The sequence below is a fragment of the Nycticebus coucang genome, chromosome 4 (genome assembly GCF_027406575.1).
Source record: "Nycticebus coucang isolate mNycCou1 chromosome 4, mNycCou1.pri, whole genome shotgun sequence".
Classification (NCBI taxonomy): domain Eukaryota; kingdom Metazoa; phylum Chordata; class Mammalia; order Primates; family Lorisidae; genus Nycticebus; species Nycticebus coucang.
Genome location: NC_069783.1, coordinates 102,324,174 through 102,341,316, shown reverse-complemented (window position 1 = coordinate 102,341,316; position 17,143 = coordinate 102,324,174). Strand labels below are relative to the sequence as shown.

General features: G+C 38.0%; 1 pseudogene; it reads right to left on the bottom strand.

Moving 5' to 3' along the window:
* Window positions 1-747: 747 nt before the first annotated feature.
* Window positions 748-1,525, bottom strand: LOC128584374 (60S ribosomal protein L22-like 1; annotated as a pseudogene).
* Window positions 1,526-17,143: the final 15,618 nt, after the last annotated feature.

The window sequence follows — 17,143 nt, the reverse complement described above, 5'->3', positions numbered from 1 at the left end:
AGGGGGGAGGTATGGTGGAGGGAGAGTAATTGGTGGGGCCACACCTACGGTGCATCATAGAATGGGTACAGGCGAAACCTACTAAATGCAGAATACAAATGTCTACATACAATAAGAAAATGCCATGAAGGCTACGTTGAACATTTTGATGAGAATATAGCAGATTGTATATGAAACCAGCACATTGTACCCCTTGATTACACAAATGTACACAGCTATGATTTAACAATAAAAATAAATAAATAAATAAATTTCCCTCTTATGACTGCCTTTGCAGTACCTCACAGGTTCTGATACTTCGTGGTGAAATGTTGTCCATGTATTTTGCCCATTTTCTAATCATCTTGTAGTTTTTTTCAATTGTCGACTTTGAGAGTATCTTTAAGCAAATCTTTTTCAGATATGTAGTCTGCAAATATTTTCTCTAAATCTGTATCTTTTCTACAATGTCTTTCCAGAGTAAAGCTTTACATTTTTATAAGATATAATTCAACTTTTTATTTTGTGGATTATAATTTTGGTGTCCAGTCTAAGAACTCTTTGCCTAGTCCCAAATCTCAAATATTTTCATACACGTAACGTGTAGAGTTTAGTTTGAGGTTTATTCATTTATTTTTTCCCCTACCTATTGACGTCCAATTGTTCTAGTCTCTTTTCTCCCTTTGAATTTCGTTAGTACTTTTGTCAAAAATGTTGAGCACAATAGAATAGAATACAATGTTTTTTATTTACTGATGACCTAAGCCTCTATTTATAGATGTTCTTTCTCATGTGTGCTTCATTTGTCTTATTGGTAAGCAAATCCCTAGAAGGGAAGACTTTAGTAGCCTCAGACTATGAGTCATCTTTACCTTGACTAATTTGGAAGTAAAGAAGTTTGCTAAGTCCCCTTGTCAGATGAAACCACTCAAAGCCAATCACAAAGATTGCTCTTCATTTTTTAATTTTTTTTATTTTTACAGAGTCTCACTTTATCACCCTTGGTAGAGTGCCATGGCATCACAGTTCACAGCAGCCTCCAACTCCTGGGCTTAGGTGATTCTCTTGCCTCAGCCTCCCAAGTAGCTGGGAGTACAGGTGCCCACCACAATGCCCAGCTATTTTTTGTTGCAGTTTGGCAGGGGCTGGGTTTGAACCCATCACCCTCAGTGTATGGGGCCGGCACACTACCCACTCAGCCACAGGTGCTGCCCACAAAGATTGCTCTTCTTAAGGTATTTCTTGATCAGGTATTTCAAACACCTTTTAGAGGACTGTTGCTCAGAAACAATTGTGATTTAATATTGAAGCATCATGTGAACAACATTTCTGAGATTACCAGTTTTTCCATTGACTTTAAACTTTTTCTATAGAAACTGTTCAAAATTTCCAGAATCAAAAATTTCAATAAAAAATTCCCAGAATAAAAACTTCCATCTTCTACTTCATGATGGAGGCTCACATTGGTCTTCCAGGTAGACCTCTTGGGCTTCTTGTCTTTCTGCAGCAGCAGTTGAGAGCTGGACATGTGACCATAGTGCTCCATGTAATTTTTTAAAAGAGACTATTCACATTCCATTGTTTCTTGTTCTTTCTCTGCCCCTTGTAAATCTCCAATAATGTTAAAGTTTGAGGTCTTAGGCTGAGGTCTCAGGATCACACCAGCACACATTGGTCTCAGGATCAATCCTAGCACTCTTGGAAACTGAGGCAGATAAATTGCCTGAATTCAGGAGTTGGAGATCAGCCAAAGCAAGAGTGACCCCCTGTCTCTACTAAAAATAGAAAAACTAGCCTGGTGTTGTGGTGGGCACCTGTAGTCCCAGCTACTCAGGAGGCTGAGGCTAGAGAATATCTTAAGCCTGAGAGTTTGAGGTTGCTCTGAGCTAGGACACCACAGCACTCTACCCAGGGTGACCACGTAAGACTCTGTCTCAAAAAAATAATAATCTCTTGTTATTGTTTAATATGTTTTTGATGCCCTGGTCTTTTTTTTTCTTTTCTATTCTATTTCGTTTTCCAGACTGGGTAAATTCTTAATCTGTCCTCATCTACTAACTATTCTCTGTCCTCTCCACTCTACTATTGAGCCCTTTCAGCAAGCTTTTGCTTTAAAAATTTTTTTCAAATTATATATTTCAGCATTGAAATTCATGTTTGATTCATTTTACTCTAATTGTGGTTAAAAACATGCAGCATAAAATTGGCCATTGGGTACACTCCAGATCTTTTTTTTTTTTTTGTAGAGACAGAGTCTCACTTTATGGCCCTCAGTAGAGTGCCGTGGCCTCACACAGCTCACAGCAACCTCCAACTCCTGGGCTCAAGCGATTCTCTTGCCTCAGCCTCCCAAGTAGCTGGGACTACAGGCACCCGCCACAATGCCCGGCTATTTTTTGGTTGCAGTTTGGCCGGGGCCGGGTTTGAACCCGCCACCCTCGGTATATGGGGCCGGCGCCCTACTGACTGAGCCATAGGCGGAGGCCCTACACTCTAGATCTTTAAGGTATAAATCTTAGTTATAATCTGAGATATTTTATCTTTTCCCTGAGCAGTTAACTTTTTATTTTTAATTGTGGTAAAAAACATAATATAAAATTTTGCAACTATTTCTAAGTGTCCATCTTTGTACTGTGTGTAACCAATCTCCAGAATGACTTCATCTTGTAAAACTCAAACTCCATATCCATTAAGCAATTCTGCTTTCTCCTCCCCTCAGGGGCTGACAGTTCCTATTCTACTTTCTGTTTCCATAAGTCTGACCTCTGTAGGTACCTCACAGACGTGAAAACATACAACATTTATCTTTTTGTAACTGGTTTATTTCACTCAGCATAATAATCTGAAGGTTCATTCAGGTTGTAGCTTTTGTTGGAGTTTCATTCTTTCCTTTTTAAAACTGTAGAATACTCTATTGTATGTAGAGATTATATTTTGTTTATTCTCCCATCCATGAACACTGATGCATCCTCCTCTGGCTATTGAGAATAATGCCTCTAGGATTATATGTGTACAGATGTTTCATCCAGAGCTGGCATTTAATTCTTTTAGACATATGCCCAGCAACAAAATTTATGGAACATAGACTAATTCTATGTTTGAGGTTTTTTACTAACCTCCATCCTATTTTCCATAGAGATTGGATCATTTATTCTTGTTTTTCCATATTCTAGTCAACATATTTTGTTTTATGTTTGTTGATTGTAACTTTTTTTTGATAGTAGACATTATAATGAGTATGAGGTTGTATTAATATTTCTTTTTGGTTATTATTTGAATTTCTCTAATGATTAGTTTTAGTGAACATCTTTCTGTATGTTTTTTGGTAATTTGCATATTTTCTTTGGATAAATGTCTATTCAAGTCCTTTGCCCATTTTAAAATCAGATTTATTTGTTTTTTGTTCTTGAATTGTAGGAGTGCTTAATATATTATGAATATTTACCCATCGTCAAATATGTATTACACAAAATTTTCTCTTAGTCTGTAGGCTGTCCTTTCATTCTGTTAACTATTTCTTTGGTACACTGAAGTTGTTAATTTTGATATAGTTCAATTTTTCCATATTTACTTTTGTTTTTTATCCTTTTGGTGGCAAATACAAGAAATCATTGTAAAATCCAATGTTATGAAGCTCACCCTCTCTGTTTTCTTCTTGGAGCTTTATAGTTTTAAGTCTTGCTTCTAGATCTTTGATTCTATGTGAGTTAGTTTGCATATATAATAAGGGTAAGGTGGGCAGCGCCTGTAGCTCAGTGGGTAGGGCACCAGCCCCATATGCCGAGGGTGGTGGGTTCAAGCCCAGCCCCAGCCAAACTGCAACAAAAAAAAATAGCCGGGTGTTGTGGTGGATGCCTGTAGTCCCAGCTACTCGGGAGGCTGAGGCAAGAGAATCGCCTAAGCCCAGGAGTTGGAGGTTGCTGTGAGCTGTGTGATGCCACGGCACTCTACTGAGGGCGATAAAGTGAGACTCTGCCTCTAAAAATAAAAATAAATAAAAATAAGGTAAGGTAAGCCAATTTAATTATTTCGCATGTGGCTATTCAGTTCTTCCAACCCCATTTATTGGAGATACTGTCTTTTCTCAATTGGATGTCTTGACACCTTTGAAAGCATTGCTGATGTATGTGAGGCTTATTTCTGGGTTCTCCATTGTATTTTATTTGAATATATTTTGGTCTTCTTCCCAACACCACACTGTTTTGAATAGTATAGCTTTGTAATAAGTTTTGAAATCAGGAAGGGTGAAGCCTCTAACTTTGTTTCTTAAGATTGTTTTGCCTACATTGGGTCCTTTGATATTTCACATAAATTTTAGGGCAGATTCTTCTATTTCTGCAAAAATGCTGTTAAGATTTTGATAGTGATTTTATTTACTCTGTAGATTGCTTTGGATGGTATTGACATCTTAATAGTATTAAGTCTTCCAGTCTAACAACATGGGATGTCTTTCCATTTATATCAACACTTTATTGATTTCAGTGCACCAGTCTTTCACCTCTTTGGCTAGGTTTATCCTCTGTATTTTATTCTGTTTTATGCTTATATAAATTGATTTTTCCTTAGTATCCCTTTTGATTGTTCATTATTAGTTGTATGGAAAATACAACTGGGAATTTTGTGTGTTGCATTTCTATTCTATGACTTTGTAGAATTTGTTGATTGGTTCTAAGAAGTTGTGTCTGTGTTTGTGTGTCTATGTGGAATCTTTATGGTTTTCTACATGCAAGATAATGTCATTTATGAACAGAGATAATTTTACTTCCTTTGAAATTTGGATGACTTTTATTTCTTTTTCTTTTCTAATTGCTTTGAGTAGAACTTCCAGTTGAGAAGTGGTAAAAGCAGGCATCCTTCTCTTATTCATGTTCTTAGAGGGATATTTTTAGTTTGACACCATTTAGTATGACACCATTTTAAAATCAGATTTATTTGATTCAGATGTGAGATTTTCATATATGCCATTTATTATGTTTAGGTAGTTTCCTTATATTCCTAGGTTGTTGAATGTTTTTATCACAAAAAAGTGCTGAAATTTATCTAAGGCTTTTTTTCTGCTTCTAGCCAAAGACCATGTAGTTTTTCAATTTGATGTATTGCATCAATATACTTACGTTACAGCAATAAATCCCATTTGCTCTTGGTGTAGCCTTTTAAAATGCTGTTTAATTTAATATTTGTTATATTTTGTTGAGAATATTTGCTTCAATATTCCTCAGGTATATTCATCTATAGTTTTATTTTCTTATAATGTCTGGCTTTGATATTGCAGTAACAGTGGGCTCAGAGAATAGATTTAATGTTGTCCTTCCTTTTTAATTTTTTTGGAAGAGTTTAATTGTTCTTAATTCTTCTTTCAGTGTTTTGTAGAAGTCACCAGTGAATCCATCTGGTCCTGGGCTTTTCTTTGTCGGTAGGTTTTTGATCAATGATTCAGTCTCCCTACTTTATTAACAGGTCTGTTCAGAGTTTCTATTTTAGTTTTGGGAGGTTGTGTATTGTTAGGAATGTATCCATTTCATATAGATTATCAAATGTGTTTGCATACAAATTGCTCATAGATTTTTTTAATAGTATTTCTCTTTTTGGAAAATCAGTTGTAACTTTTCTTTTTAATGTAGAAATTTACATTTACACTGCTTTCACTGCAGCCTGTAAGTTTTAGTATGCTGTCTTTTTGTTGTCATCATCTCAAAGTATTTTCTAATTTCCCTGTGATTTCTTCCATGATTTATTGGTTAAGATTCTGTTGTTTAATGCTCATATATTTATGAATTTGCCAATTTTCCTACTGTTATTATTTCTATCTTCTTTCCATTATTGCTAGAGGAGAGAAGTTATTTTGTATAGTTACAGTCTTTTAAAATTTGTTGAGCCTTGTTATATGATTTATACTGGAGAATGTTCCATGTGTGCTGAAGAAGAATGTGCATTTTGCTATTGTTAATGGGAGAAGGGAGTGTTTTGGTGGCATACAAAGCTTTGCTTCTTATCGAAGCCTTTGTATTATGGATACTTAAAATTGCTTGTCATAATTTCAGCATCTGATTCATTTGGTTTTGGTATCAGATGATTACCTTATTTCATTCATATTACAATTTTTATTATTCTTAGTATGGGTATGACAAGTGAATTTCTAAGGCATTGGTATTTTTTGATTGTTGAATTTTGACAGATTTTTATGTGTTATAGATACTAGTCTTAATCATATAGAGATAACTTGGACATTATAGATATTGGATATCATATAATGGATGTCATATAAATACCCAGGCCTTATTTGATAATCTCTTTTAGCAGGCAGACTCCTGCTGAAGGGTGGTGTGATAGTCAGTAGGTGTGTATGTGAAACTTCCCTTTGTGCCTGGTTATTGCTACCCTGCCTCTGTGAAAACTCCCACTTCCTTCTTGCAGACACATGAGGTGAAAGTTTCCCTACCTCCTGAGCCCTGCTGACATCTTCCTCTTGAAAGCAGGGCATCAGCTAGCACCACCTTGTTTGCTCCAAAAGAATATATAAGAATAGCTCCCCTCTGGATCCTGCTGCCACCAAGAAGTGAGAAGCTCACATTTCTCACACGCCTCCGTTGGTGCAGGTTTGGAGCAGAAACTCAGCTCTGCTCTGAGGCTGTCTGACAGAGGCTGGGGAGTAAAGAAGAGCAGTGATTAGCCTGCTTAAATCTTCCCGCTGCTAAATGGATGTGGACACTCAGCTCCCCACTTATCTGCTCACTTTATCCTGTCTGGGGAAGCAGCAGACTGCCTATTTCTGCAGACCAAGGTAGAAAGATTGGTTTCACGCTCAGTCCTCCTAATACCACCAGGGGTGGGATCCAGTGCCTGCTCTGGCAGGTGGTAGGAAGGAAGATTACTTACTGCTCAGTCCTACTAAAATCATGGAAGGAGGGTATTGTTCTTTTGTTGATTTTTGGCTGGACTAAGGCAAACATTCCTAAAAAAAGTTTTCAGTTGTTAGGCCACCCTTTCCTGGTCTAGTCTGAATGGAATTTTTCTGTCCTTATTGGCATTTTTCTGTCCTTATTGGCATTTTTCAGTTGGAGATTCTTCAGAGCCTGATCTGGGATATATGGAAGCTATAAAACAACTCAGGGAACTCTCCTTTCTGTTGGTTTTCAAGTTCCAAGGTCCCTATGATGTCCATTCTCTTCTTGCATCTTTCCATCTCCCCTGCTTGTTTGTTGTGTTATGTACATCATTTTAAGCTAGTAGAGGGAGGACCTAGGAGAAAAGGGCTACTCCATCCTGGTGGAACTTGAAGACTAAGATATAGTTTGTTAACAAAAGACACATTATGACAATGTAAAAGAGATTAGAAACTTCCACTCTTAAAAAATACTAATAAAGTAGCTTGTATTACATGAAAGTTATTTGACTTTTGGAAGTATTAACACATTGAAAACAGGTTAGGTTCATGAAAGCTAAAAAATCCTTTTATCATAAGGACACTTGTACTAGACTGTTTATTGCAGCTCAATTTACAATCGCCAAAATGTGGAAACAGCCTAAATGCCCACCAACCCAGGAATGGATTAACAAGCTGTGGTATATCTATACCATGGAATACTATTCAGCCATTAAAAAAAATGGAGACTTTACATCCTTTGTATTAACCTGGATGGACGTGGAAGACATTATTCTTAGTAAAGCATCACAAGAATTGAAAAGCATGAATCCTATGTACTCAATTTTGATATGAGGACAATTAATGACAATTAAGGTTATGGGGGGGAAGCAGAAAGAGGGACGGAGGGAGGGGGGTGGGGCCTTGGTGTGTGTCACACTTTATGGGGGCAAGACATGATTGCAAGAGGGACTTTACCTAACAATTGCAATCAGTGTAACCTGGCTTATTGTACCCTCAATGAATCCCCAACAATAAAATAAATAAATAAATAAATAAATAAATAAATAAATAAAGAAGTTAATGTCATTTGTTCCTGTGTTCATGGTGACTCTGTGGAAATGAACCCCAATGCCATGTGTCCATAGTGGACAGGGCTGATGCAATTTTCTTTCTGTTTAATTTTTCTTGTTCATGGAAGTGTGTGATGCAGACTTTTACTGGCAAGGTATATCAATTATGGATATTTATCCCCCAGCTGTTCCCCACTGAGTAATGCCTTCTGTATGGCTTGTCATTCACCCTCCTTTCACTACACTCCTGGTTTTCTTTCTAGTCACAAGGCCCTCCTTTGCAGTCTCCTAAGCTGGCTCCCCTACCCCTACCTTTACCTCTATGTTGGAGTTCCCATGGCTTATTCCTGTGCACTTCCTCATCTTTAACTAGGCTCGAAGCTCCATCCATGCACACTGGCCATTCTCTGGTGTGTGTCTTCATCTCTGAGACATAGGTGGGACCATAAACCCTTCTTTACTTAAAACCTTTGCTTGCAAGGCCCATGCAGGTCACTTAAGCTCATGAATCATCTCCGCAAGTCTGCTGTCTTCCATCAGTCCCACTAACAATAAAACATCTTGTCATCATCCAAGCATCTCAAACCCCAAAGCTAAGAATCCCTCCCTTTTTCTCATTTCTGAGGTCTTTCACATATACAACTCTATTAATTTTAACTCTAAAATATTTTTCTTTTCTTTTTTTTTACTGTGTTACCCAGGGTAGAGTTCTTTGGCATCATAGCTCATAGCAACCTCAGTCTCTTGGGCTCAAGTGATCCTCTTGCCTCAGTCTCCCAAATAGCTGGGACTATAGGTGCCCATCATAACACCAGGCTAGTTTTTATGTTTTTGGTAGAGACAGGGTCTCATTCTGGCTCAGGCTGGTCTTGAACTCCTGAGCTCAAGCAATTCACTGGCCTCAGCTTTCCAAAGTGCTAGAATTAACAAGTGTGAGCCACTGGGCCTGGCTAAAATATTTCTTAATTCCAATAATTTTTTTGCATCTCCACAGCCACCACCCTCATCTAGCCATTGTGGACACTTGCCAGCTGAGCACAATTCCATTCTAGTAGGTTCGCTCAGCTCCACTCCATTCCTAGCTCCAGACCAAGCTCCACAAAGCAGCTGAGATGATCTCCTTAAAACTCAATCTTGCCAAATAGCTTTCACCCTCACTGTCACCAAGGAACATATGGAGGCCATGTCCATATAGGATCTAATAAGCAGGGCCTGTGTCTTGGAGCGTAATATATAATATTTACATTACACTCTTTCTCCAAATATTTCTTCATAAAACACAGGTAAGTACTCACTTGCATGACTTTAGGAAAAATAAGTGTTCAACCAGATTATGCATCTTAGAAGGTTGAGGTACCTTCTAATTCCTTGGACCATAACTGTGCCTCTGTATTGAGGAGAATCTAGACTGTCAGTACCTGAAGGGAACTTAGGCATTAACAATAGATAGTTGACGTGTGGCAGCAATTCTACCATGTCTCATTGCATATCATATGGAAGAGCATACATTGGATGCATTATCTCTACAAATGAGCAAAAGGGGTTTGTGAGTAAAATAAGTGAGGAAAGGCTCCTTTGCATCAGAGATACTCCTAATTTAATTTAGCAAAGGAACACATGCATATTGAAAATCTGGGATAAAGTGATGCTCAAAGGGCTCTTTTCCACTTTGCCCCCTAAATGTTTGATGTTTTTTAACTTACCCTCCAAGACCTGTAACTTCCAGATCATTTTCTGTAATAACCTAGAGCTGTTTCCAGGTACTGACTATGGGATGCTCAAAGTGAAAAGAATTCTAATGAATGATGTAGGGTTTTGATTATGTATTACACAAGGAAATCAATAATGAGGCAATTATTTTTTTAAGGTGATATACTCACCCACTGCCAGCTCTAGTGCTGTCTCTAATAAAAGTTTTATATATTGCTTTATGACCATGATTTGGAAATTATCCAAATGCCAACTTGTACTGGCTCATATTCCAAGAGGAGTTTTTTTTTTTTTTTTTGTAGAGACAGAGTCTCACTTTACCGCCCTCGGTAGAGTGCCATGACGTCACAGGACTCACAGCAACCTCCAGCTCCTGGGCTTACGCGATTCTCTTGCCTCAGCCTCCGGAGCAGCTGGGACTACAGGCGCCCGCCGCAACGCCCGGCTATTTTTTTTGTTGCAGTTCAGCTGGGGCTGGGCTTGAACCCACCACCCTTGGTACATGGGGCTGGCGCCCTACTCACTGAGCCATAGGCGCCACCCTCCAAGAGGAGTTTTACAAGTAAGCAATGAGTAAGGATGACTTTGCTGTTTTGTACCAATGACAGGACAAAGGAAATTGACTAAGGAGGACAACTTGGGGGTTGGGGGAAGAGACTAGAGTTTAAAATCCCCTCTTCTATAGAACATGAAATCAAAGTTCAAAAAAGTAGTAGATATTGTCATCCTTCCTGTTTGAACAATATTGCTGAAACACTTTATATTTGGAGATTCTATCCGCAAAGATTTGTGACCTTCCTTGTCCATTTTCTCAACTGCTCTTGGTTTGACTGGTATTAAAGGAATAATAAATAGAAATGTGGAAGTTGAAAAACAGTAGTATTTTATGTTTTTCCAATTATGTATAGATATTTAATCTGTTACTTTGAATCAATTTAATGTTTTGTATATTTACGTAGTCATACTGTTGTGAGGTAGGGGTGTGTGTATGTGTGTATAATTTCTTCCATCTGAACATTTTTAACACTGTCCTTATGTTTCAGGGAAGATCACAGCCAGATCTATAACATCAAATATATATAAATTAGATGAAAAAGTGTGCATTATGGATGCCTGGGACACCGATTCTATAAGAAATTGATCTAATTAGAAATAGTAAAATTCAGGCAAAAATTTTCCTTAATATTTAGGTAAGCTTTACAGATTTGAAGATGCTTTCTTGTGTATTGTCTTAAATTTCAGCCTCAAGCCAGTGCTATCAATGTTGACATAAAGGCCCTGAAATATTGCAGACCCATTAAAGTAAATGGCATCTTAATGGAGTTACTTTGAAATAGGATCATATTAGGGCTGAGGAAGATGTACAGATTATCACTTTGACAGCTTTGTTTCTTTTTTCTGCTTAGGGAGAAAGCAAGTCTAAGGAGGTGACCTGACTTGGTCACGGTTGTGTAGCTCAGCCCTTGGTGACTCCTTCCCGTTTATTTTCTAGTTTATTCTAGAGTTCAGATAAAGCACTTATGAGGTGTCTTGGATATCTTGTGAAGATTTACTACACAAATGCTTCCTAATGGCCTTGACTCTTGTTTCTCAACTTTTCAGAGAACAGTTAACATCTTTGCTCTTCATAAAAGGGAATTTCTTGTCAATATCCCAAAAATTTTCCCAAAAAGTTTTTAGATATTCCCTCTGCAGGTAAATGTGTATTAGTTTAGGTCCTCATCTGGGAGTGTCAGGCATATGCAGTGAGGAGGTATCATTCTAATCAGAATGGTTCTGAACCGGTTTAGGAATAAGATGCCCAATCTCAGGATAAAAAAGCGGAAACAGGTGATGAATATAAGACACGCAGTACAAATCGAAAATTGTTTCTGTGTTAAAAATTCTCAACTAAACGCAGAATTTAAACCAATTTTAGAATTAGAACCAATTTGGATGAATTGTGGATAGTTTTTACAGGCGACCTTAGCTGTAATAAGGATGGGTCATCAGGGGTCAGCGCCGGCCAGACGTCTCTCTGCAGAGCCACATGGAGTTCAGATGTCAGCTCGTCACAGCCAACCATGGTATTTTCATTTCCTAATGGAGATTATTAGCCATCTTGCCTGAAGTTTCTAGTGAACACACTACACACACACACACACACACACACACGTATATGAAGTTACAGAGATGATGTTAATTCTGGCCACGCAGCAGCTGAGAAAGGATGAGTGACTAAGGATAGAGCAGAATGCAAAAGAGGGAAGAGTTAAGCCTCAGGCCAAAGAACACTAGAATAGAACAGAAGAGATTAGTAACTGTCACGTTTTGATTTGTGACAGTTCTTTCTGCTGCACACTTAGCATCCTCCAACATCACAGGAGTCACATCACACTTCCTATGAATGATTTCATGGAAGGCTGGTGAAGTTCTATTTATCTCCTTCTGCAGATGAAGATAGAGAGGTCGCAAGCGCACCTGGTAGGTGTCTCTGGCTGGAGAGAGCCGGAACTTGAGGACTCATCCCCACGCCTACTGCTTTGAGCATCTGCTCGCCTGCTTCTCTCGTTGCGCACTGCCTACCCTGTCCTCCTCCGGGACTCCAGCCTCCCCTTTCCTCTGCTCCCTGCTGCTCATGACCTTCCACCCCACCCTTCTTTGATCATCCTTTCTCATCGTCCAGTTGGACGTTGACATCTCCTGGGAAGGGTCTACTTCTGGAATAGCCCATCTAGACCTCTTGCTTCCGGCCCCAGCCTGCTCTCTCTGTGTGTTTCAGCTCCTGCGCTCCTCTGATCCCTTCCACTCTGTCATGCTTGCGGTTTACACCACCTCAGTTCCATCCTTAGTTCTTCCTCCACCTCCGCAGCATTACAGCCCCTCACTCCCACCCTCTCAGGCTGGTATTTTTATTTCCTTTCCCTGGTAGTGCTTTCATTTACTGGTGTTGAAAATCCTCAAGCCTGGACGCATCCCCATGCTCAGTCACGTTATCCGTGCTGGGAAGTGCTGAGAGCTGCGGGAAAAAGTCGAGTCACCACTCAAAGCCAGCCTTTGGGAGTTCATGGTCTTCACCAACCCGCGAACCTCAGCCCTGCTCAGCAACGCGCATGCGCTTCCCTCCCTCCGCAGAGAGCTTCTCTCCTGTAAACTTTATTTACTCTTTTTCCTTTCGGTTCAGTGGGCCTCTTACTTCACAGAAGTAAGTGGTGGTGGCAGGATGCATGGCCAGGAGTGTCATAAGATTTCCAGGGAAACAATTAAGGGGTGTAAAATTGTTCCCCATGGTGTAGATTCTAAGCTCATTTCTGGGAGCTACTGACCATTCTTTATTAAATTCCTTTCAGCCTTAACCGATTGGACTAAGTTTGTTATTTGCAGTAAAAACTCTGAGTAACACAGTCATGAAGGTTGATCACTTGAAAATACAGATTGATTTGCTTTGTTATTATTTTGTTTCCCTCCTTCCTGTTTCCCCTTCCTTTCCTATTTTACTATGTTTATAAGTTGTATTTGCCAGTAGGGACTTCCCCCTTTTTGTGTATTATTGGGCTGTGTGTGGCTACCTATACCTACCTTGTAAAGCGAGCTGAGCACCTTGCCATCTTCTACAAATTTTTTTTTATAAGGGGAAAGTCATCAATTCCTTGAGAATTTGGTAAAAATATCCCTCTGGCAAAAGTGCTTTTTATAAACCCTTGATTAGGATTTTAATTTCTCCTGTTGTTATTGACCTATGTAGAGGACCTACCACATAAAAATTTAAAATTATTTTATATTTTAAATTTATTGGTATGAAGTTAAAAACACATTTTCCTTTCTTTTTTATTTTCTTGATCATACTTGCCAAAGTATTTCTGATGTATTAGTCTTTTTACTAGAGCTGCATGCCTGGGTGTTCTCATTTTTAAAAATCTGTGTAATAATTGTATCTGTTTTGTAGCTATTTTGCAAGGCCATTAAAAGACAAGTATATGTAAAGCTTGGAACAGTACCTGGGGAAATAGTAAACCCTATATAAATAGTAACAACTGTTAAGTTTTTAAAGAACCATATTTTGCAATAACATGGATGGAACGGGAGGACATTATGTTGAATATAATAACTCAGGCACAGAAAGACAAATAATATCACATGCTTTTATTCATATCTGGGAGGTAAAAAAATTAATCTCATGGAAGTAGAGAGTAGAAAGATGATTACCAGAGGCTTGGAAGGGTAATGGGGAGGAGGGGACTAATGAGAAAGGTGGACTAATGAAAACAAAAGCACAGAGGAATAAATAAGATCTAGTACTTGGTAGCATAATAAGGAAACTTTAGATAATTTATTATGTGTTTCCAAATAGCTAGAGGAGTAGATTAGGAACACAACATAAAGAAATGATGAATGCTTAGGGTGAGAGATATCTCAATTACTTCATTTGATCATTACACATTGTATACTTGTATCAACATATCTTATATGCCCCCCAAATTGGTATAAGTTTTATGTATCATAAAATAAAAAAAATCACATTTTGCTTTGAATAATTATTTCTACTTTAAAAATAGTACTTCTTTGGGTCTACTTTTGTCTTTTAAAATTATTTTTATTTTATTTATCAATTCTTTTAGGGTCTTGCTATATTGCCCAGGCAGCACTCCAAACCTGGCCTCAGGATCCTTCTGGCTCAGCCTCCTGAGTACCCAAGACTATAGGCACAACCCACCATGCCCAGCTATCATGATTTGTTTTTAAAATTCGATTTGCACGATTTTTTTCCTCTTACATTTTTAAGTTTAAACATTTTTAAAATTATTATTCAACCTTATCTATGTCCTAATAAATCCATTTAAGGCTATATATATTTCTTTCAAAGCGCCAGTTTGACATCTGGAAAATTTTTATGCATTGTGATTTTATTTTTTTCACATCCAAAAAGTTTGTTCTGAAGTTTGCTTCCTCTTTATTTCCCTTTTCCCCCCTTTTCTGCTCTTAGCTACACAAGTCAATTGGAGAGCAAGCCTGGTAAAACCTATGTCCTTCTGACTTCTTACGTCTTCCTCTCATGCCACCTCCTTCCTTCCTGCCAGTGCCATTCCTTTCCCTGCACTTGCTCTGTGGGCCCTTAAAGCCCTCCAGCTTCTAACTTTCCAGTTTTATCTCTCCATTTCATCACTCATGTCGTTACCATGGTGAGCCTTATGCAAATATAAATTTGGTCAGACATGATAGCTCAGAACTGGAGGCTGAAGGGGGAGGATTGTTTGAGGATGTAAGTTGGAGGCTGCAATTAGCTATGATCATGCTACTGCACTCCAACCTGGGTGACAGAGTGAGTTCCCCATCTCTGTAAAATTCCTGTATTTACAAATACATAGATAAAATATATACACACATATAGATAAATTTGATCATATTTATTTCCCATCTACCTAAAAAGCATCATGGCTTCCAATCTGCCACAGGGAAGGGCTCCTGCATTATATACAGGCTCTTATCTATTCACTCAACTTTATTATTTGTCTTTGTCCTCTATACACTCATTTTGGGTAGGATAAATCATTTGATGGTCTAGGGAATAAAGTCTATGCTTTCATATTGACCTATCTTTGCATGATATATTTTTTTTCTGGACCATTCCAAGTTTTATCTGAAGTCTCCTATCTACTGTTACCCTTTTAGAGAAGCCCATAGACTACTTCCCCTTATTTATAGTTAGGCATCTACCTGTCTGTTTGGTAACAAACACCCTAAGCTGGGTAGTTTATAAACAACCAAGATTTGTCTCAAAATCCTAAGGAAGTTTCTCAAGTTTTTCAAAATCCTTAGGTAGTTCAAGATCAAGGCCTGGCAGATTAAGTGTGTGGCAAGAGCTGGTTCAATGACAGCTGTCTATTGTGTGTCCTCACATGATGCAAGAGATAAGGCAGCTCCCTGTGGCCTCTTTTCTAGGGGCACTGATCTCATTCATGTGGGCTGTGGTCTATAACCCTCCAAAGGCCTTACTTTCTTACACCATCAACTTGGGGGAAAGATTTCAACAAATGAATTTTTTTTTTTTTTTTTTTTTACTAATCAGAGAAAACTACAATTAACATTTTGCTTTACAAAGCTTGTTTTATAATTTTTTGATTTTGTATAAATAGTTGCCTATTAACAAATGAAATTTTGACACAAACATTCTCACTTCAGTTCCCCTTCATGCTTTCTTGTTCCTTGGTTATAGCAGGTCTTACATCACTATGCAATTTACTCTTCATTTTTTTTCTCTCCTACAAGTTTAGGAATCCTTGTGGGTAGAGACTGGGTCTCATCATTTTATTTTTGTAGCTCCAGAACCCAGTACAATATGTAGTAGATGTTTAACAAATGGTGGAGAATTATTACATTGTTAAATAATAGAGAGTTTCAGTGCTCTTTTTCTTACAAAAAACTTACATAATGAATTTGATTTTTGGTTGAGTTAGGTTAGGTCTGTTATTATTAAGGGGTCAAACTTTCATCCACCAACAAAATTTATTGAACTGTGCCTTGGATCACCGTATTGTCAGGTAAGTCACATAGTGTGTTTATAAAGATGAAGTTATTTGGCATAATCAATTTACACAAAACACTAATACCATACCTCTTCCAATGCCACTGTCATGAATAATAGTTAACTCATTCTGTACGATGATAATGAGAAAAACTACTAAATCTGGATGGTAGCAGGTAACAGGATTAGATAAGGTGACAGAATTGGATAAGGTGACAGGATTGGATAAGGTAACAAGATTGAATATTTTCTTAAAGTCACTAGTAGTTAGGAGTACAGACATTACATAGACTTCACCCTTGTTTTTTCCACAGTCATTAGAAGACCTTTCACCTAGTCCTGAGTTGTGAGTTCCCTCCTGGATTTGCCCATTCATACTCAACAGCCACAGCTCCTGGTTCTCATGGCACCTACTCTAAGCCACGCCTTTGAAGGAGTGAGACATTTCATGACTGCTTGTTTCCTACTTTCGGTACTTCCCTTAAATAGCTTCATATTCAAGAAAGTACCTGAAATCTACATCTATTGAAAGCAAGCCATAAGCATGTCCACATGTGGGAAGAGGCTTCACTGCATTTTTCTCTCCTTAGCACATGGCCCATGTATTTCTTTACTACTTACAAATGATTCTTTCAGGATGACCCCCACAATAGGAGATTTCATCATAATTTCTTAAGGACAATTGTTTTATTATATTATGCTTTCTTATTCCTCCCTTCCTTTTCATGATCAATGTATCTTCTCAAGGAGGAGCAGGCTAGTTATGATAAGGCACGTTCTAGTAAGTAGAATGGTTTTGTGAGCTCAAAAACTTGAATATTGAAATATTTCAACTTGCAACTTGAAATATTTTGTGTAGTTAAAAGACTTAAAAGCCTCAGAAAATAAAATATAGTAATCTAACTTCCTAGCCCAGTGTCAGGGACACAGTAGGGATTAAATATTATTTTAGAATGATATAGATGGGTTGAAGATACTCACAATCACTTAACTTGATTCAAAAATCTGTCTCAAACT